The following is a 22,242-nucleotide window of genomic DNA, read 5'->3' as shown; positions in this document are numbered from 1 at the left end:
GTCTCACGACACTAGGCCAGCCAATTAGCAGCCAAGCAATAAAACTGTGAGGATTTAAGCCCAAGCAATTCTGGTGGAGCAAGTCATGCTCACTGCCCTAGTAGCTGCCCCAGCAGCACAGCTGGTCCTACGTGGGGATTGGGCTGAATTCTTCATATGCAAGCACGACTGAGCACAGATGGTAAGTCCTGAGAGCATGAAAGAGGCAAAGTGCTCTGGAGGAAAATAAAGGACAGATTTATAGGAAACAGTCCAAGTACAGCCAAAATAAGATCTACGTTTTACTGGATTTTGGTACATGTCCCAGCCACTAAGTTAACCATAGTTTTAGAAGCCCTGGTCTACCCGGTGCACTTTTTGCCACTCTTTAACCTGGCTGCCCCTTCCTGATTCCAGTTTGAAAACTCTGCATCACCAACAGAGTAATGCTGAGAGAGGAGAGGGCAAAGACAGGAGTGCTCAAGGGGTGAGAATCCATTTGAATGGTCAATTAGAAATTTACTGCTATTAAAGAGAGAAAGGACTTAAGAGAATTTACTATATTGGAATGTGTAGCAGCCAATATCTTTACATGCTTCCCTTTAACTGGAACGCTGCCTTTTCCTGTGCCCTTTATTGGGATCTTCCACACTGCAAACAACTGAGTAGCATGGAGTATTGAGTAGGGCGTCTCTTGAGAAGCCGACCAAATTTAGAAAAGAATTAGAAATGTACTTCATTCCTGTATACTGTGGGGGGAAGGCACTTACGAAATTACTGAAATCAAGGTTTCTAACCATTTTAAATAAACAACTTTTTCAAAACAAATGTGTAAAATTAATTAATTAGGCACCTTGTTGCAATATGAGCGATTCAGGGAGTCCACATACACAACACTATCTTTTGAGAAGGATGCTATTGATTGTGAGTTAATCTGTATAAAGAACAAATTATGGATGCAGTGCTGAACAAATCGAACACTCCTCCCCCCAGCCACCGATCTGGGTTTAATCCATCATGTTCTGGTTCACCACGCCACCCTAGTTTGGACCCAGCCATATACAAATCAGTCTTGTCCCCGCTCCTCATGAGAAAAGTCCAGCCCAAAACTGCCAGGCCAGGTCCTCTCTGGAATGTAAACAAGCATCCTGGGAGTGGTTTCGAGGTATAACCCCTTCATCAGTCAGGCTAGTTTGAATCCAGTGGCACAGTGAGCACGAAACCCACGTCTGGGCATACCCTTTCCACTTAGGGATATGAAGGAAAAAAGAACAAATGATGGACGGAATGCCGAAGAAATCAATCACTCATCCCCAGTCACCCATCTGGGTTTAATCCCTCATTTTTTTCCTCACCACGCCACCCTAGTTTGGACCCAACCATATGCAAATGAGTCTTGACCTGATGTTAATCTATAGCACAGAAAACACAGAATTGGGAATTACTCCCTCTCCAACTTACGTACCACTACCAGACAACACAATAAATAATGGTGTCACTTGTGGGTTCAGAAAGGTTATCTTGAATGGTAATGCAAGCTGAAATGGATTGGTTGACTTCTTAATGACGGCCCTCAAGTTCGAAGACAAATGTCACCACAGCAGCAACAAACTACAAATGGAAATGGAAGGTGTTGTATTATTTAACAGGATTGACTGTGATAGGTCTGTCCAATATGCTCATAGGCAGGGTTCACGGTCAGTATTAGACAACGTATTAATTCATAGAACTACGTTTCCTAATTGCAAGGATTTCTGCAAACTTGAGTGTCACTTACACGATCATCTTTTGCAAAAACATTGCTGTTAAACTGGGATATTACCAACTGTAATAATTTAAGAGAATGTGTCACGCAATAGGATAATTGGCACTAAGAAAATCAGTGGAACGAAAAAGGCAGATATGTGCGGGATATTTATTTATAAGGCTTAAGGAACATGTCTGCCTTTCTTAGTGCACACTGGATATGGAAAAAAAGAGGCTGATCGGACCTTAAACAGTAAAATAAACAAACATATTTTTAAAAAACCCAAAAAGAAAAAAATCAGGGGGCTAAAGAGAGATAAAAGAGATTTTATGGTAGAAGTGACATAGAAAAAGAAACAAGTTTGCTACAAACTTAAAAGGCAGTTAGGTATAGAGACTCCAGGATGTTTGGGAAACCAATTTAGAAGTGCAAATGTACATTCATGTCCCATCATAATAAGACAAAGCTGGAAAGTTTATATTTGGAATGTTTATGCCCAAGTGCTGATGTTTATTATAAATCTCTAACTACCAGGGGGCATATGTATCAACCGAATATTTTGTTGCAAATGCTGGGAATCGCAAAAAACAGCATTTGCGATTAAAAATTCGCAATTTCAGATGTATGAGGCATCACAAAATAAGAAAATCGCAAAAATAGCGATTTCTTACATTGTGAAAAAATGACATCTGCGAAAATTCTTGCGATTTCCTATTTTGCAATTTTCTCTGTTAGCGAAAGTCGCAGACAGAAATTCGCAAAATAAGAAATCGCAAGGAAATGTAACAAAAATTCGCAAATTGCAATTTGGACAAAATCGCAAATTAAGAAATCGCAATTACCACCAAGTGCATGCAGGTGGTAACCAGGTGCAAGGTATTTAAAGCAGCCCACAATGCAACAGAAACTTCCACAATGGCAGCTCTATATGTGATAGCCAGGAGGCTGCGTATTCATGCCCTTGCACAGAGGAGAATGAGACAGGAACGTATTTTCAGGCAGACTGAAGAGGACATCCATGGCAAGTACAGGCTGCACCCACAGACCCAAAAAACAAAATGTGTGTGGAGGGTCGAGGGGAATATTTAACGACCTGTCTGCTCATCCCCCTCCTGTCAAGATTGCAATATACACAAAAGAACAGACCAGCTCTAAAACGATGTGTGACTTCACCAGTAACCGTGGACTAATGTAGTGCTTGTGTGAATGCATGTCGTTGTAAACAGAAGTCATTGGAAACAAATTGACAACATATAGAAGACACCGGCTAGAGCAAATCCCATCAGACCACCCTTATGGTGGAGTATACATCATGTGGGAATTTGCTGATCATACCTTTCGACCATATAGTGTCGGTGCAGGTATGGATAACTTATGTAATCATAACATTCTAAAATAATATTTGATGAAAAAGTGCAGTGCTAAAGTGGTAGTAAGGAATAAAATTGACTACACAGACTTCTAAACATTTAAATAAAAGTACATGTGCCAAGAGTTAAAAACACGCCAAGTAGTACGACTACCCAGTGGCGCAGTGCAGAACGGTCGACATGTTTCAGCCAAGGGGGCAGATTACCCCGGCTTTCTTCAGGACCTATAAACATAGAATGGCTACTGCAACTATATTGAAGTGAAAAGTACTGGAATGTACTACACAAAAGTTAATTATCTGTCAGGAACTTAGATACTTAAGTGTCCACTGGAGGGAGAGCAAACATCTTCTTCCTATCAGAAAACAAGAAAACAAAAAAACATTGTCAAGCAGCACTGGCTTGCACACAAACACAAACACACACACAAACACCCACACGCGTACACAGAGACCGTTTAGCCACACCTGCAAGAATGATTGACATTCCGCGTTTATAAAAAGCATACTAGCTTAATCTCCCCAAATTGAATATTGACTGTAAGCTTTGCTAAAAGACCCTAGTACAATAGTATAAGAAGGGGGTACTTAGAGGCGACCATAGAGGTGAGCCGCCATTTAGCCCTGCTTGGCTTTGTTTTGTACTAGTCAGTTCCTTCGTGTAAGACAGGATATCTCCACTAATTCTGAGGAAATAAAATTCGAAGGAGCCAGGATGGTCTGGCATCCCTATGATACTTTGACATTAGGTGGGGACTTTACAGTTTTTATGTTCCTCAACAGTTAAAGGATCTTTTGTTTGAGGGTTGCCTTAGATGATTATCCATGGTCGCCTCTAAGTACCCCCTTCTTATACTATTGTACTAGGGTCTTTTAGCAAAGCTTACAGTCAATATTCAATTTTTCAAGGAAAAGTGGTTTGTAAACGCACTTTATTGCTTATACCATGTCCTGTGACATGAGCAACACCGCAAGATGTGCGGTCTCTGTGCACAATATGGTGTCCGTTGAGTGTCAGTGCATAAGGTTCTTGGCAGTTGGGTTAATATCACACGTCTGTTGGGTTATATGTGTAGAGCCATTGGAGGGGGCTCTGTAAAGTTGTGTGCTTACTGTGCCCTTTTCTCTACACTCTAGAGCGGGACCTCATACTCCCGAGCGGTCGCCGGGTGAGGTGAGGTCTTCACCCACACAAAGCTGGGTGAGTATCCCTTCAAGGAAATGCCTTGGGGAGATTAAGCTAGTATGCTTTTTATAAACGCGGAATGTCAATCATTCTTGCAGGTGTGGCTAAACGGTCTCTGTGTACGTGTGTGGGTGTTTGTGTGCAAGCCAGTGCTGCTTGACAATGTTTTTTTGTTTTCTTGTTTTCTGATAGGAAGAAGATGTTTGCTCTCCCTCCAGTGGACACTTAAGTATCTAAGTTCCTGACAGATAATTAACTTTTGTGTAGTACATTCCAGTACTTTTCACTTCAATATAGTTGCAGTAGCCATTCTATGTTTATAGGTCCTGAAGAAAGCCGGGGTAATCTGCCCCCTTGGCTGAAACATGTCGACCGTTCTGCACTGCGCCACTGGGTAGTCGTACTACTTGGCGTGTTTTTAACTCTTGGCACATGTACTTTTATTTAAATGTTTAGAAGTCTGTGTAGTCAATTTTATTCCTTACTACCACTTTAGCACTGCACTTTTTCATCAAATATTATTTTAGAATGCACGTTATGATTACATAACAGTTATCCATACCTGCACCGACACTATATGGTCGAAAGGTATGATCAGCAAATTCCCACATGATGTATACTCCACCATAAGGGTGGTCTGATGGGATTTGCTCTAGCCTGTGTCTTCTACTTGTTGTCAATTTGTTTCCAATGACTTCTGTTTACAACGACATGCATTCACACAAGCACTACATTAGTCCACGGTTACTGGTGAAGTCACACATCGTTTTAGACCTGGTCTGTTCTTTTGTGTATATTGCACCCACAGACCACCTTGGACCTGATTGAGGAGCTGAAACCCTTGTTGGAACACCCAACACGCAGGACCCAAATAAATCCCATCCATGTGCAGGTCTTGTGTTCACTGCACCTCCTGGCCTCAGGGAGTCATAGCAGAGGTTGGCGGGGTGTCACAGAGTGCCCTATCTCGCTATTTCCATGCCATTCTGGATGCAATGCTACAGAGGCTATCACATCAGATATACTTCCCCAGCACCCAACAGACATTACAGTAAACCAAACTTGACTTTTACCAGATTGCACGTTTCCCCCATGTCATTGGCTGCATTGATGGGACCCATGTGGCCCTCACACCCCCAGCAGCAACTGAATATGTGTACAGGAACCGCAAATGCTACCATTCCCTGAATGTACAGATTGTGTGCAATGCTAAGTACATTATCAATGACATTGTACCAAAATCCCCTGGCAGCACACACAACGCTTTCATATTTAGACATAGTGGGATACAAAGACGTCCGAGTGCTAGAGAGTTTGGAGAGGGATATCTGCTAGGTAAATCAATTGCACACACACATCCATACACTACATCTCTGGGGGGATGGAGGGGGGGGAACATTGACTTACTGTTATTTGTATCCCTGAAGGTGATAGTGCCTACGCAGTGCGAGACTTCATCCTGACCCCGTATCTGGAGCCAGCAAATGCAAGGGAGAGGAGGTACAACAGAGCACACAGATCTATGAGCAGCATCATAGATCCTAAAGAGCCGTTTCAGATGCCTCCATAAAAGTGGAGGGGCACTGCAATACAGCCCTGAGACATGCACTGCAATACAGCCCCGAGACATGCTGTAAAATCGTGGAAAGCTGCGCAATGCTCCATAACATGGCTATGAGGAAAGGCACCACAATTGATGTGGGCGACACAGACACATCAGATGACGATTGCCCACCTCCCCCTGGCAGGGCAGCAGCAGTAGGGGCAGCTGCCGGACGTCAGAGACGGACTGATATCACACAAAACTACTTCTAGGTAAGAAATGAAGCTGATGAGCCAAAATGATTTTTTAAATATGTAATGTGTTTATTCACACTTCACAAACATTAACCACATCGCTGCTGGTCTTATTCCTCTCCTGTGCTGGGCCACAATGAAAATGGGTGTGGTCATGACGAGCTCAGTTCGTCATGAGCACCTGAGAGGTATATGCCATGACGAGCTGAGCTCGTCATAAGCACCGAAGGGGTTAATTGTTGCTGTACCCAGCACATGTTATGTACACAATGCAGGTACTCCACAAGAATGTGCACAATCTGTTTTTGTGGGTTGCTTCACCCCTTGCCACAAATGTGTCAATGTGCAGTTCACCTCCTCTGGTGACGGATTGGTGCTGGTCCGTGGCCAGCCAGAGTCCCCTCCGTTGAGTGCCTAGGTGCTGCACCTGGTCTGCTGGTCCTGGCAGCAGTGTGACATTTGCAGCTGCATTGTAATGCTGCGACGGGTGAAGTTGCCGGTGGTGGTACAGAGGCAGTTCACCGCCTTTGTGTAATTGTGAAGTAGTGTATGTTGGGCAGCCCTGTCCCTGGCATCTTCATTTTGTTTTAGAGTGTCACATAGGTCACGTACGCCACCTGCCATGGCCATGATGCCCTCCCCCATCAGGGCTCCACAAATCCACTCGACCGCTCGCAAATGCGAGTGAATTTTCTGCAGGTCGAGTCAGTTTCAAGGCCTACTTGACCGGCCTGGCGAGTGCCTCTGAGGTAGGTGCAGTAGCATGTGGACGGCTCTAGGTGGCAGCATTGCGGTGCAGGGTGCGGTGCGCGATGAAAGGCTTAGGGGGCAGCATAGCATGTATCACGCACGCGGGTGCGGTGCGCCGTGAAAGGCTTAGGGGGCATCATGCACGCATTGCCTATTGTTTGGGTGCCAGGGCCGTCAATCTTGTAGCGCGCGAAAGCGCTACCAATGACGGCCCTGGCCTGCCCCCGCGCTATGCTGCTTAAAGTGCAACAGTGACGTAGCACGCCACCACGCGCTCTCCTCGGTGGAGTCGGGACTCGGAGTGCAGGGCGATTTTGGCAGAGGTGAGTCCGCCGACCGCAAAACTTATCAACTAATCATTTGAGTAGACTAGTGTATTTTTGATTTCACTGTCTGAGCTAGTGCCAGTATTTGTTTGTGCGCCGCTGCCTGTGTTGTGTGCGAGTAAATACAGCTTGGGGAAAAGACAATTAAACTGGGCCGACTAGCTGTAATTTGGTCTTCTCTCAAAACAAATTCCAACTTAGATGTGCCGGTATGGATTGTCCAGCATGATATTGGGAAACTGTTAATCAAAACTATTTATCAAAGCACTTCATTTCTTGCAATTAACTGGATTTTTTGTAAAGGTATCCATTAACCAACACCGCACTCATGAAACATACAGCAGACAGAAGTAAATGGCCTGGTTTAGGAGAAATTTGCGTTATTTTGCACACGTTCGTAATATGTATTTTTTAATAGGAGGGCATGTGAAAGATCTTCGATGTGCCGGTATGGATTGTCCAGCATGATATTGGGAAACTGTTAATCAAAACTATTTATCAAAGCACTTCATTTCTTGCAATTAACTGGATTTTTTGTAAAGGTATCCATTAGACAACACCGCACTCATGAAACATTCAGCAGACAGAAGTAAATGGCCTGGTTTAGGAGAAACTTGCGTTATTTTGCACACGTTCGTAATATGTATTTTTTTATATGAGGGCATGTGAAAGATCTTGCTAACGATCAAAATTTTCGAATTTCTTTTTTTATTCTGGTTTGAAGACCTATTAAATAATCACTGCTACAGGTTTAGCCCCTGCATGAAAAGAGGGGTGGGGGAGGTGGAGATTTTGTTCGTACACAATGCTTTACCTTTATCTGGCAGTGTCCCTTCTTAACCCCTTCCATGCTGGTGACGAACCCCAGCCGTCATGCACTATGGTGCTCGTGTGCTGATGACGGCTGGGGTTCGTCATGGCCCGCCCCTGTTTGTTTGTTTACCGCACGGGGGCGGAAACGGGCCAGCAGGGAAGGGGTTAAAGGGCCAGGTACGTGTGAAAATATTTTCCAAATCACAGAGAATGGGTAAATGCCAAGGACTGGAACAAAGGATCGTTTAAAATATGTTTCTATTCGTGGGGACACTAATCCTTGCTCCAACTGCATTTCCCTGAGCTGGGGCAGTGACTACCAGAGGTGCAAAAATATTTATGAATACTAATTCTTCTCAACACAAAATTCAATATGCTGTCTCATTACACAAGCCATCCCAATTGTGAATGGATGAGAACACTGAGCATAAATTAAAACATTACGTTCACCGTGCATTCTTTTCAGTCCGTGAGTGATTTATTAGTGTAATTAGCAGCCTTTGCCTGCAAGTAGACTGCTCACCTCGGGCTCGGTGCGATAGTGGGCATTCAACCTTAATTTGTAATGGCGGATGGAGATCTAAAATGTAGTAATGAAAATGGACAGGCACCATTAATAATACAGAGGGAAACTTTTTTTTTATTGTTTTGAAATGAGTGTATATTATTTTAAATTTTTTATACTGGCAATTACAATTTAATCATTTGCGTGTAGTTCGGGATTTATAGGACCAGTCATTTAGACTTCTGGATATGTCGCCCTATATCTGGTATCTTTCAAAAGGTGTGCCCGGCGTGTCTAGGAAGAATGGTCGTATCAAGTCTGGCAGATTCATATTTTGCTGAAAATCCGACCATATCCAGTGGCCGCATATCTACATGTCAATATACTGCAATGTTTTTTATACACAGTGCTTGATAGGGAGGTAAATGGGTGAAATTTGCCGTTTATTTGGGTGGCCAACGTTTTCCTAGGTTGTTGGCGCTGCAAATGTTTTGAAAAAAGTCCATTATGCGATCAATTGTGGGTCGAGTGCATTGCTGTTAGGTCGAGTAGAAAAGTCTACTCACTCGACCTGCAGGTCAAGTGAGATTTTTTAGATTTGTAGAGCCCTGCCCATGTACCACTGATTTCAGTTGAGGGTGCTCATCTGCTTGTTAATGGAACATAATGATTTTAGTTGCAGGCGCTGAACTTCAAGCATGTTGTTTTCAAGTCCTGCAAAAACAGTATGCTCCTTTTTGGTGGCAGTGCTGCTCCTGGGCCTTGACCTCCGTGCTTCCATTGCTGCCACACTGATTTATGGTCTTTCATGTCTACGGGTGTCAGACACTCCCTGCCTTGCCTCTCTGTCCTCACTTGCCTCCTCAGTGGCATCTAAGTCGTCCTCCAATGGAGCCAGTGGGGGCACATATGAGCGCTTCCTGCGCGTGATGGTTGTGTGCTGTGAGTCATCACTGAAGTAGTGTGGCTCACTGGTTAGAGGCGGCAGACCCGAGAGCAGAGGACGGCCCGGGACCAGGGTTCGATTCCCGGCGCGGCAGGTTTCTGGACCAGGGTCAGCGGACTCGATAATTCTCTCTCCTCGGTGCCCACTCTGATCAGCGTTTACACTCGGCAACTCTGGGCATTAGCTTGCCTCATCTTCACTAACGGCCCCACCAGACCGCCGGGGATGCCTGGTCTCACCCTGGAGATACCCATTAAGGGACCATCTCTCAGGGAAGCCAGGAAGGGTTTCGCAGCGGTCGAAGCGCCTTGGGACCCTCCGGGTAAGTAGTGCGCTATATAAATGCCTATACATACATACATACATACATCACTGGAGTCCCCATCATCAGAGTGCTCCAAAGTAATTGGTACATCATCTCCCTCTACACTATCCTCAAGTGCCCTGGATTGTGCTGTGGAGGTAAAGGGGAAAACAAACAAGATGATGAACGGAATGTTGCACAATGGCAAAAACATTCACCCCCAGTCACAGCTCTGGGTTTAATCCTTCGTTATTTTGCTCACCAAGCCACCCCAGTTCAGACATGGCCATATGCAAATCAGTCTTGACCCTGTGCCTCATGGGAACAGTCCAGCCCGAACTGCCAAGCCATGTCTTCCCTGGACCGGAATCAAGCATCCTAGGACCGGTTTCTGGCTATCAGCCTTCTTCAGCCAGGATAGCTTGAATCCAGTGGCCTAGTGAGCACGGGACCCACATCTGGGCATACCCTTCCCACATAGGGTGAACAGCAAAACAATCAAGATGATGGACGGAATGTTGCACAATGGTAAAACATTCACCCCCAGTCACAAATCTGGGTTTAATCCATCGTTATTTTGCTCACCAAGCCACCCCAGTTCAGACATGGCCATATGCAAATCAGTCTTCACCCTGTGCCTCATGGGAAGAGTCCAGCCCGAACTACCAAGCCATGTCTTCCCTGGACCGGAATCAAGCATCCTAGGACCGGTTACTGGCTATCAGCCGTCTTCAGCCAGGATAGCTTGACTCCTGTGGCGTAGTGAGTTTGTGTTTTTTTCTGCATTTTGGACTCAATAAAGTTTCAAACTTTTCAGTTGTCTGACTTCTGACACTGTCTTTTTCGTTTATCTGTAACCCACATTTTAAACATGATTTCCTATGTGTCATTGACACACTATCCTACATCCAACTACAACTCCCATGATGCATTGCTGTGTGTGCTGTAAGGAGTGCACCGGAGTGACATGTGTTGTTTCTATTTTACAAAATCTGGACAGTGTGCATGCTATGGGTTGGTGTGCAAAAATATCTTACCTTGACTGCTGGATGCAGGTTCGGAGCTGTCAATGTCAGCCACACCAATTACACTCTCAGGCAGGAGAGTGGATTCCACAAGCTCTTCATGGGGTGTTGGCTGTGCTGCTGTGGATGTTCCTCCCCCGGTCTTGTTTGACTCCTTTAGTCTTGCTGCCACCCTTTGGCACATATCGTACCACCTCTTGCGAAGTTCTTCAATGGTATGATGAGTAACACCCACAGCATTCACTTTCTCCTGTATTTGCAACCAAATTTTCCTTTTTCTTGCTTCTGGGACTTTCAAAGCTTTCTCACCAAACAGGAGCTCATGGCTGCAGACCATCTCCTCTATCAGCACCTCCTCCTCTTGGTGTGAGAATTTATTTTTCCTTTTCCTCTTCTCACCCTCCTTGCCCTCATGTGACCTCTGGCACTCCATTGGGATTCTTGCTGTGCTGTGTGTGCAGCCTCCTCACACACTCCAAACTGCCTCTAACTGTGGCTCAGGCAAACAGGTGCAGCTAATCACTCCCACTTCCTGGTTGTGATGTCCTCAAGCTGCACCTGTATTGCAGATTTCCGATTTTGAGATTTCTTAATTTGCAAATTTCACAATTAAGGAATCGCAAATCAATATTCTGAGATATTTTTGCGAGGTTTAAGAAATCGCAAAAAATAGCGATTTTTTAAATACATCCCGTTTTGCAAATCTGAAACTCCGAATTGCAAAATCTCGCTATTTGAGATTCGCAAAACAGGATATTGATACATATGCCCCCAGGTACGCAAACTAACAAAAAAAAAAAAATCTTGGAAGAGGGTAGTGGTTTATATAACTCTAATTGTAGATTTACCAACTGACTTCCACTTGTTTTTTTAGAGTGGAACAATCTATACAGGAAACCCTTCTGGTTATTAAGTAATGGAATGTTTTTTAACATGTAATAGTGGCACAGTGTAAAGAGTCGTTAAAAAGAGAAAAAAAAACTCACTGCAGCACCAAAGGAAAGACAGTGATACATGAAAAGCTTCCCAGACTTCTCATCAGTGCAAAAGTCACTCAAAGCTTACATTAAGGTAATTCAAACTCGTATTAACACACGTTACACAAGCAACAAATTAAAGGTGCCAGCTTGTCTTGTTTCTTTTCCCTCAAGCCCTGACCATTCCTCAACAGTGCTGTTGCTGCCCAATATTATCATTCCCTAATCTGGCCTCATGTGTGGAGAAGTGTGGCTCAATGGTTAGAGCGGCAGACCCTGATGCGGAGGTCTGGCCTGGGACCAGGGTTCAATTCCCCGCCTCGGCGGGTCTTGGGCTCAAAAATTCCACTGACTTGATAATTCTCGCCTCGGTGCCTATTCCAATCATGGTGTGCAACTCTGGGCAATAGCTTGCTTAATCTCCACAATGGCCCCCTACAACGCTAAGGATGCCTGGCCTCCACCTTGGGGGTGCCCAGGAGTGGATGCCTCACAGGGAAAGCCAGGATGGGTTCCACAGCGGTATTCGTACAAGCGCCTTGAGACCCTTGCGGGTGAGTAGTGCGCTATACAAGTATCAATTTACATCCTCCTGATATGTGAGGAGCAACTAAGGATCCAAATTAGGTTTCAAAGATTGACTTAAAAATGTGTCTGGCATTCACTCCCCACTATTCAATATAAGCCAGCACATAATGAGCATAAAAACACAACACAGTAACTTAAACAAAAAATTGAGCCATCCACTCAGAGCTCCAATCCTGATGGCTTGGCAACATGGCAATTTCCAATTTCCTTCATCAAGGAGAACCTGGAAGGTTGGACCAGCGTATTGTAATACTTTTATGAAAATGTAATTGGAGCTTGTGAGGTTCCTCTAAATTTAAGCACTCTATTCTTCAACTAATTTATAAGTGTGGTCTAAAACAGACCTTACCAGTTATAGTTTAATTGAGTAACCTAGTTCGGAGGACAATATATTGTGTTAACTGAGCTTGAAAAGTTAAACAAGAAGGTCTTACTAACCTCACACGGATTGACTTTGAAAAATATTTCAAATTGATTGCCAATATCATGTCTGTTTATGATAGCTTTAAATGGAGGGTAACTAAAGAAAAAAAGACTTTACACCTCTTTTATGGACTACACATCTTTGACAGTGGAGTTCGGGGCAGCTGCGGGCCATCCTACTAGCATAGTGGTATGAAATAGGGACTATATTTTTCAATGTAACTACACAATGATACCTATAGGATAGGATTGACTTTAATTATGGATGTGGTCTACCTCCCAATATATGCAAGTACAACAGTTAAAACATGGGTACATACATCTACATTTGTTGTTTTCTCTTAATATGGCTGTTTTAGAGGGAGCCCTTGAAAAAGCAGGTAGCCCCCACCTATCATGAGAGGACTCAAAATAAGGAGCTTAACCTGTGTCAACGGCTTACTGTCACATATATGACTGGCTGTTAACAAGGCTTGATTTGTACAATCACTCCAACACACTTAACCCCTTGCGTGCTGATGACGGCTCCCGTCCGTCATGCATTACGGTGGGCGTGTGCTGATGACGGCCGGGAGCCGTCATGACCACACCAGCGATCGGAATCTGCCGTACAGGCGCAGAATTCCGGCCGTGGGCAAGGGGTTAAGGTTAATCACAGCATAATAAAAATGATGGCTTCTGTCACCTGAACAAATTGAGATTTAAGGAGAACAAATATAGTATTAAAGAAGCAGATTAATATTGCTATTTAGGTGTTTTCACTAATATATTTTTCAAGGAGAAGGTTGACAACTAATGTTGTACAAAACTGTTTAGACTGCCAAGCCATCTAGATTGAAACTCCTAAATGGCGGTAGAGCTACTGGAGAAGATTTTAATACTTTCAAGGTCAAACTAACCGCAATCATATTGTATGAAGTTATAGAGTTGACTGAAAACTCTATTGTCAAACATTTTGCTTGCCTATCCAACTGGCACACAAGCTCCTGTCTTTGAGAGAAGTGACAACCCAATTTAGAATGCTGTTGCAAATTCTCTTTGCATTACTGCCTTATCAGAAAGACAAATATATATATATAGTTGCGGTGCCGGACTTGGAGGCTTACTCGGCTGAGTGGACACAGTGAAGGCTGCCACATACTGCCGCTTGACACGAAAGGTACGCAAATAAGAAACAAAGCACAGGTTGGGAGGTGTGCTTTTCTGCAGCCCGCTACAGGATTCATATGGTCAGGGGGTGAAAGCAGAAAACTTTTGATTTACACAAAGCCAAGATGTCTGCCGACACGCTTAGGAACCACGAGTTAGCCGCGGAGGAATGTTTTCAGATTCCCCAGTAGATCAGTCAAATGCCAGTAACGGGGGAACTGAGGAACAGAGTGTCAGAGTCAGTGGATTAAAGGAAAAATGTTGAATGCTGAAAAAGCTTAAACGCCAGGAACAATCAAAATGGTGGGAGGCATGCTTGCTCAAAAGGTATCTGGATATGGGGAGGATCCCCAGGGGCCTCCGCATAATGATCGCCCCCAGCTACGAGGCGCCTGACCTGCTTATGATGGTGGAATGGGGAGAAAGCAATCTCGAATCGTCCTGCAGACTGGTGCAGATACTGGTCAAGTATGCGGAGATCGATAGAGCGGAACTGAAGACCAGAATTGAAGCTTTTGAAAACTGCATCAAACAGCAGAAAGGAGACTCCCGTCCCGGACAAAAGTTGCGGGAGGAAATGACAATGAGGCTTTCAAAGGATGGAGAAAATATTAAAGCAAGAAAGGCGTACAAATTCAAAAGGGACCGTGAGGACTATGCCAACGGACAATTTTTTATATTTGCTAGACGCTATGACTCACTCAGAACAGCAACTGCGAATAGATGCATTTAAGCAGGCAGCCAAGGGGACAAAGGTCAACCATGAACTGAATTGACATCGATATCTGATTTAAGTTCAGTACCAGAGAGCTAATCAGATAATAAAAGTACGAGAAGGAATATCAAGCACGGTGGTATCAAGTTCACTCTGGGGGAAGAGTTGGACAATTTAAAACGGGGCAGAAAGGAAACGTTGCAGCCTCGCAACAAGGGATCAGCCGCAAAACCAAATCACAAAGAAGAAGGGGGAGACACCAGGCCTGTAGGAGGCACGAAGGCCAAGAAACGGGGTCGGGCCGAGGCAAGCATTAATAAATGAGATGATTGGAGAGGGCAATGAAAGTTCTGAGAGCAAAACAAAAAAGGAGGGTGCACATACCATCATCAATTTGGCCAACATAGACCTGTCTGCATCAGAAGCCCAATTATTATTATTGGGATTGTCTCATTTCCCCGAGTCTAATTTCAATTACACCAGGACGAGAGCGGAAATTTACCAGTACATTAGGAAATTGAAGCTCAAGAAATGTCATCAACAAAGGTCAACATCGGACCAAATGAACACTACAGTACCCGTATTGAACAGGGATGGCCCCCCCTGGCCTAACGGTCCCTGATATAGGCTTATATCAGGATCTGCGTGAATTGGAAAACTGTATCAAGATGGGCAATCAGGACCAGCCCCTATCCCCACTAGGAGTCAATTTAGGACCATCAACTCTCTTTAGGACGAAATCTAAATTTGTTCCATTTATGGCCTGAGATGGCTTGGATGTCTTCAGCGAGCATGTTGTGACTCAAATTAAAAACGGACCTTCACCATCAATGGATCAAATAGAAAATACACTAACAAGGAAAGGAAATACAACCAATTAATTGCCAAGCTACAAAAAGAAAATGTGGTGATTAGAAACTCTGACAAGGGCAGTAATATCGTCCTATGGCCATCGGAAGAATATATGAAAGAGGCATATATTCAATTAAATGATCAGCAGTGCTATAAAAAAAGTTCTCACCAAAAATTCAAAGGTACACAGGACTCTTTGTTCAAACACCTATTGACATGCAAAAGTCTAGGACTCCTCAGTTGGGGGAATATAAGTTCATTAAAAAGGACCATCCCCTGGTCCCGGTGATCTATTTTATACCAAAAATTCATAAGAACATTAACACACCACCGGGCAGGACTATCATCGCAGCTTGCGATGGACCATTAGATAACTTACCCAGATATATTGATTATTTTTTGCAGGGGTTTGTTAAAAAGCTGAAGTCATACGTACAGGATACATGTGATTTTCTAAGAAAGATAAGGGATATAAGTTGGAGATCTGAATACTTGCTTATAGCGTTGGACGTATCCTCCTTGTACACATGTACCCGAAACAAGGACAGGATACTAGCTGTGGAGTACTTTTTAAACACCAGACCTATTATATATGCACAGCACACAAAAATGTTATTGGACATGCTGCTCTTTTGTCTAGAAAATAATGTATTCCTCTTCAATGGCCAAATGTTTCAGCAAATCCAAGGAGTAGCAATGGGGGCCAGCTTCTTCCCCAGCTATGCCTGTTTGTTTATGGGCTGGTGGGAGGAGCTGGTCCTCATGAGTCAATATGAGGACATTTATGACACAAAAGTAATTTCCTGGCTGCATTTCATTGATGATCTGTTTATTTTGTGGAGAGGAAGGGAGGAAAGCGCTACTGAATTCATTGATCAGATCAAAATGATATTAATTTGCAATTTACATCTACTATTAGCAGACATACAGTGACTTTATTAGATGTGCAGGTCCAAGTTGAAAACAACTTTTTAACAACCACTCTCTTTAGAAAGCCCACAGTCGGCAACACAGTGCTGCACGTGTCGAGTGCTCACCCTCCCCATCTTATAAAAACTATCCCTTATGGGGAGATGTTGCGCATCCGACGCATCTGTAGCAGCAATGAGGATGCTAAGATTAAACAGTCAAAGTCGGGCCCGGGATCTGGCCAGGTGGTATAGGACAGAAATTGTTGATGCCGCCATAAGAAGGTCCAGGGTATGGTCCAGGGATGACCTATTAACATATAGGCCAAACCGACAAATGGTGATGCCAACATTGAAACTGAAGTCCTACAGCCCAATAGGCTTATCCTTTCGTACTCCAGACAAGAAAGGCAAATAAGAACTATAGTGAGGCGCAATTGGCATTTTATCCAGGATGATCCAGTGATCGGGAGGTTAGTACCTTCCAATTCCTCCATAACGTTTAGGAAAACTAGGAGTATGAGTAATATGCTGGTGAGTAACAGTCAGGAGTAACGCCATAAGGACATGTGGTTAACGGCACTAATATGAAATCTTATACAACTGCCTTTTCTACTAAGGCTCAAGAGATCAAACATCATCTCACTTGTAAAACAGAATTTTCTGTTTAAGTCCTCGAGTGCAGTTGTAAACTTAAATACATAGGAAGCACAAAACTAGCCGTCCACAAGAGAATCCTGCAGCATATCCGGGCTATAACAAATAACGATCCAAAATACCCGGTGGCTAGGCATTTCCAAGCTATCCATGATAGCAATCCTAGACACTTAAAATATTATGTCATTGAAGCCATTCCTATTTTTAAAAGAGGTGGTGATAGAGAAGCAAAGTTAAGACGCTTCGAAACAAGCTTTATACTGGAATTCGATTCAATGCATCCAGGTGGTCTCAACACTACTGAGGACCTGCTCACATTCCTATGATTTTGATCTTTTAGAAGTGTCCTTTTAGAATTTTATGTAATTTTGGAATCATCAGTATCAATTGGTCACTTTTAGTCTGCAGTAAGAAAATAATTGGTCAATGAGGTCTATTTATATACTAGTCTTGTGTGTTTTGTAGGGTTTTATTGGTATTTATATATTTATAGATTTTAATGGTTGGTCTAGGGCATATTGTCATATTTTATGTGTCTTACTTCTAATCATTGAGGAATAGTTTTTTTATGTATATTAATTTATGAATATATTTATTGATGAATTCTTGAGCCATAATGTTGCTTCCTGTGAAATTATTTTTATTGAAACATTTTTCTATTGATCTGTTACTATAGACGCAAGATAGTCGAATATATTAGATCTCTTACAATTTGCAGCCTTTAAAGACCGAGACCCCCAAGCACTTTAAAGCATATTGGCACTTTACAATTAGGTACTGTAGCGCATAGTCACTTTTTTTCGTGGGAAATATGTGGGACTCATTTACTCTAGGGTCAGAAATTTGGAGACCCACAGAAAATATAAAGATGTTAAACAATTGGACTATTTCCAACATCTCTAGCCACACAAACTATGGAAGTCAATAAGGTGTTATTCTGAAGCACTGAGTGCCAGACCTAACAAGTACCGGTTTTCAATTTTCAAAAAATTATATATTTTTTTTACTTTCATTTTTCGTTTCCACACTTATGAGGGGGCACTCTTTATGGTCACTTTCATTTTTAGGTCTCGTGTGCAAATGCAGGCAGCTGCTTCACTAGCGAGACTATTGCTGCCGCTTTCTGTCCCGAAGGGAGACAGGAGGTGGCACGCGCGGACAGGAGATGTGCATTCGTACGGACAGCTTGCAAATCTAACCGCACGTTGCACCTCCTGTTTCCGTTCGGCAGAGAAGCCGGCACATCGTGCGCTTTCACTTTCCCTCCCCCCTGTCTTCTTATGTTCATTTTCAGCGCACTTCTACAAAGGCGGCACGCATATTTCTTTCTCGATGGCTCGTTCCTCAACTGGATGCGAATATATTATTGTTCACACGTGTTTCCTTGGACTCGGGCTGACTTGAGGCAATGCAAATGTTACAAATGGAGAAATAACAGCAAACGCTATATAATACGGGATTACATCATCCTTCCGTAGAGGTGTTTGAGGTCAAGTGATCTTCTAGGCGATGAAAAATGTGGCGAAAGCAAAGTAATCAGGAAACTGGAACAAAATAGGAAGTGTAAAATAGAAAATGTGAGAAACGATTCAAAACCACGTGCCGCCCCCTAAAAAAAGTCTTCACCCCTCTATTCCATATTTACAGCAAATCCCCTCTTTAAGTTTTACACAGGTATCGCATGCTTATGCCAGCACCTGACCTGCCAATTTTAGAGGGAAAAAAAATTATGAGTAAGGAGGCGAGGAATTTGTAGGTGTGGGGTTCCTTCTAAAAACTTCCTGAGAGGCACGTCTGCTCCCTCCACCCACCATGCCGCCTTAAAAATAAAAGCCTTGCTGTAGCTGGTGCTGATGCCCCGTGGTGTTTTACATCCTTTACGAATATTGTTGGAGTGGGGAGGGAGATCATCACAGGAAAGTTAGAAAGCACGAGGTCAGTGACGTGGGTGGTGTTTCCCGAGACAACCTGCTCCGTCAACCTTTAAACTGCATACCACAGAGCAAGAAGGCGCCTATTATCGGTTCCGAGACACTGAGTCAGAGGGCGGCAGCGCGCTAGGAACCGATCGGATCCAGGGACAAGATATTTGCAGCAGGGCCAGGCAAGCTGCTAAAAAAAGGTAGGTACTCGAGAAACACCTCTAAGGTAAACAGGTTGGACGCTGCCCGTGACCTTTAGGATTAAAGTAACCTGAGGGGTAGTTCTGCTGTCTGTCTGTGTCATCCGCCTTACATGGAATATAAATCTACTCTGTCTGTTCCTAGTACAACCCAGTAGCACTGCATATATTGTGGCATAGGTGGTCTGTTGGAGGCCTGAGCCCCCACAATCTGTGTAAATTGAGGGGTAGCTCGGCTTTATGAATCTTTCAGCTGTATGCTAAATGTATTCGTGGGGATGACGCTGTCCTGTGAATCCTTAGCCTTAATGATGTGGATAACTGGAGAGATATCTCTGCTGTCAAAAGCCTGAGTTTTTAAGGTTTGTTTTCAGAGGGAATATTCAGCTGCAAGAGAATGAAAACATTGTAATTATTTTCCCCTTTTCTACCCACCACGGCTTTCCTAAAAGCTTCTTTATTTATATAACTAGCAGCCCGCCTCAGCGTTGCCTGGGGCAGAAAGGGGCTGGGGGCAGTACACCCGCTCCCGCCCCGACACCCTCCCGCACCGACTCCCCCCGCCCCGACTCACTCGCGCCGCCCTCCCGCCCAGACTCACTCGCGCCCCCCTCCCGCCCAGACTCACTCGCGCCCCCCTCCCGCCCAGACTCACTCGCGCCCCCCCTCCCGCCCAGACTCACTCGCGCCCCTACCTCCTCCAAAACTGCCGCCTCCACACCTTTCCTCGGGCCCCGCAAAGATCCCGCAACCTTCGGCAGCTCTGAGCCGCGCGGCAGATGTCAGCGGCAGAGGAACTCTCCGTTCAGTGCGCTCAAGTGCGGACCCTGCGCTCCACCGCACTCGTCGCTCGGACTCTCCAGCCCGGCACTTGGCTCCCCCGTTGTCGCCATCTCGCACACAGCTCGCCGCAGAGCCGTAGACATAGAAGAGAGACACGGCCCTGAGAGACTGAAATCGAGGCATTACTGCACCGCCCTCCTCCTTGTCGTCATCACGCACGCCGTGTCGTGGCCAGCGCTAGGTCCCGGCCGGCGCTACTTTCAGGGGACTACTTTGTTTACAAACGTAATTTTTTTAATTTACTTTTTTATTTATTTATTTATATAGCCTATGTCCATCTACACACCCTGACATTTTCATAGATGTATCGGGTGTGTAGATTGGCGCTGTGGTTCCCGAGTTTACCTGGCCAAAAGGTGCAAGTTCTCTCTTTATAATAGTAGTATAGATATAGATTTGCAAGCGCGCTCAGCTTTAACTATAGTGGCTGCGCTTCTTTATTTATTTAGTTTGCCAGCGCAGTCCGCTTTAACTATATCAGATGTGCTTCTTTATTTATTTTATTTGTTAGCGCGGTCAGCTTTAGCTTTAGCAGCCGCGCCAAGTAACCTTTGTTATTTTACTGTGAGAGCGCCCCATACTGAGCTTTCACTTTAATGGTGTTGTCGCCCGATCTTTAGATGCTTCTTGCCGGATTCAGGTTGCAGCAAGCCGGGTCTAAAGAAAAGGAAAAGTCCACCATTAACGTGAAAACGCAGCATGGGGCGCTTTTACAAAAAACAAAACAAATGGTTTTTTTCGGTGGATAAGAGTCCCATGCTGTGCTTTCACTTTAATGGTGGCCGCGCCACTTTCTTTAGATGCGACTCGCTGTAACCTGCATATATTGCCAGAAGCGTCTAAAGAAAGGGGTGTGGAATCATTAAAGTGGCCTCACATTTGCTAGAGTTTAAGCTTTTGGCTTTATAAATGACAATGCCTTTTATATGTGTGTTGCTTTTCAAAGCACATAAATAAAAGGCATAGCCATTTACAATGCCAATAGGTTAAACTCTCGCAAATGCGAGACCTACTGCATTGCAAATGCTCTTTAACTTTGGACTGATAATGGTTTTTTCTAATCAAGCATTCAAGCAGTTATAGTTGAAAAGCAAACATGGTGGATATCTATGTCTGGCAGAGAAACTCCGGCAAATAGGGCTGTAGAAGTTGCCATTTTTCTGGTGGAATGTGCATGTACTCTGGATCGAAGAGGATTACCAGCTTTGTCATGGCACAGAGAGATAGATGAATTATGGATGTGGTCTACCTCCCAATATATGCAAGTACAACAGTTAAAACATGGGTACATACATCTACATTTGTTGTTTTCTCTTAATATGGCTGTTTTAGAGGGAGCCCTTGAAAAAGCAGGTAGCCCCCACCTATCATGAGAGGACTCAAAATAAGGAGCTTAACCTGTGTCAACGGCTTACTGTCACATATATGACTGGCTGTTAACAAGGCTTGATTTGTACAATCACTCCAACACACTTAACCCCTTGCGTGCTGATGACGGCTCCCGTCCGTCATGCATTACGGTGGGCGTGTGCTGATGACGGCCGGGAGCCGTCATGACCACACCAGCGATCGGAATCTGCCGTACAGGCGCAGAATTCCGGCCGTGGGCAAGGGGTTAAGGTTAATCACAGCATAATAAAAATGATGGCTTCTGTCACCTGAACAAATTGAGATTTAAGGAGAACAAATATAGTATTAAAGAAGCAGATTAATATTGCTATTTAGGTGTTTTCACTAATATATTTTTCAAGGAGAAGGTTGACAACTAATGTTGTACAAAACTGTTTAGACTGCCAAGCCATCTAGATTGAAACTCCTAAATGGCGGTAGAGCTACTGGAGAAGATTTTAATACTTTCAAGGTCAAACTAACCGCAATCATATTGTATGAAGTTATAGAGTTGACTGAAAACTCTATTGTCAAACATTTTGCTTGCCTATCCAACTGGCACACAAGCTCCTGTCTTTGAGAGAAGTGACAACCCAATTTAGAATGCTGTTGCAAATTCTCTTTGCATTACTGCCTTATCAGAAAGACAAATATATATATATAGTTGCGGTGCCGGACTTGGAGGCTTACTCGGCTGAGTGGACACAGTGAAGGCTGCCACATACTGCCGCTTGACACGAAAGGTACGCAAATAAGAAACAAAGCACAGGTTGGGAGGTGTGCTTTTCTGCAGCCCGCTACAGGATTCATATGGTCAGGGGGTGAAAGCAGAAAACTTTTGATTTACACAAAGCCAAGATGTCTGCCGACAC

The 22,242-nt window shown here is 44.0% G+C and overlaps 1 protein-coding gene across 2 annotated transcripts in view; it reads right to left on the bottom strand.

Moving 5' to 3' along the window:
- The window catches only part of KYAT3 (kynurenine aminotransferase 3), a 425,395-nt gene that overhangs the window by 373,211 nt on the left and 29,942 nt on the right, over window positions 1–22,242 (bottom strand). The window lies entirely within an intron of this gene.

Source organism: Lissotriton vulgaris, chromosome 1_1 (assembly GCF_964263255.1).
Source record: "Lissotriton vulgaris chromosome 1_1, aLisVul1.2, whole genome shotgun sequence".
NCBI lineage: Eukaryota > Metazoa > Chordata > Amphibia > Caudata > Salamandridae > Lissotriton > Lissotriton vulgaris.
This window is presented reverse-complemented; position numbering and strand designations above follow the sequence as displayed.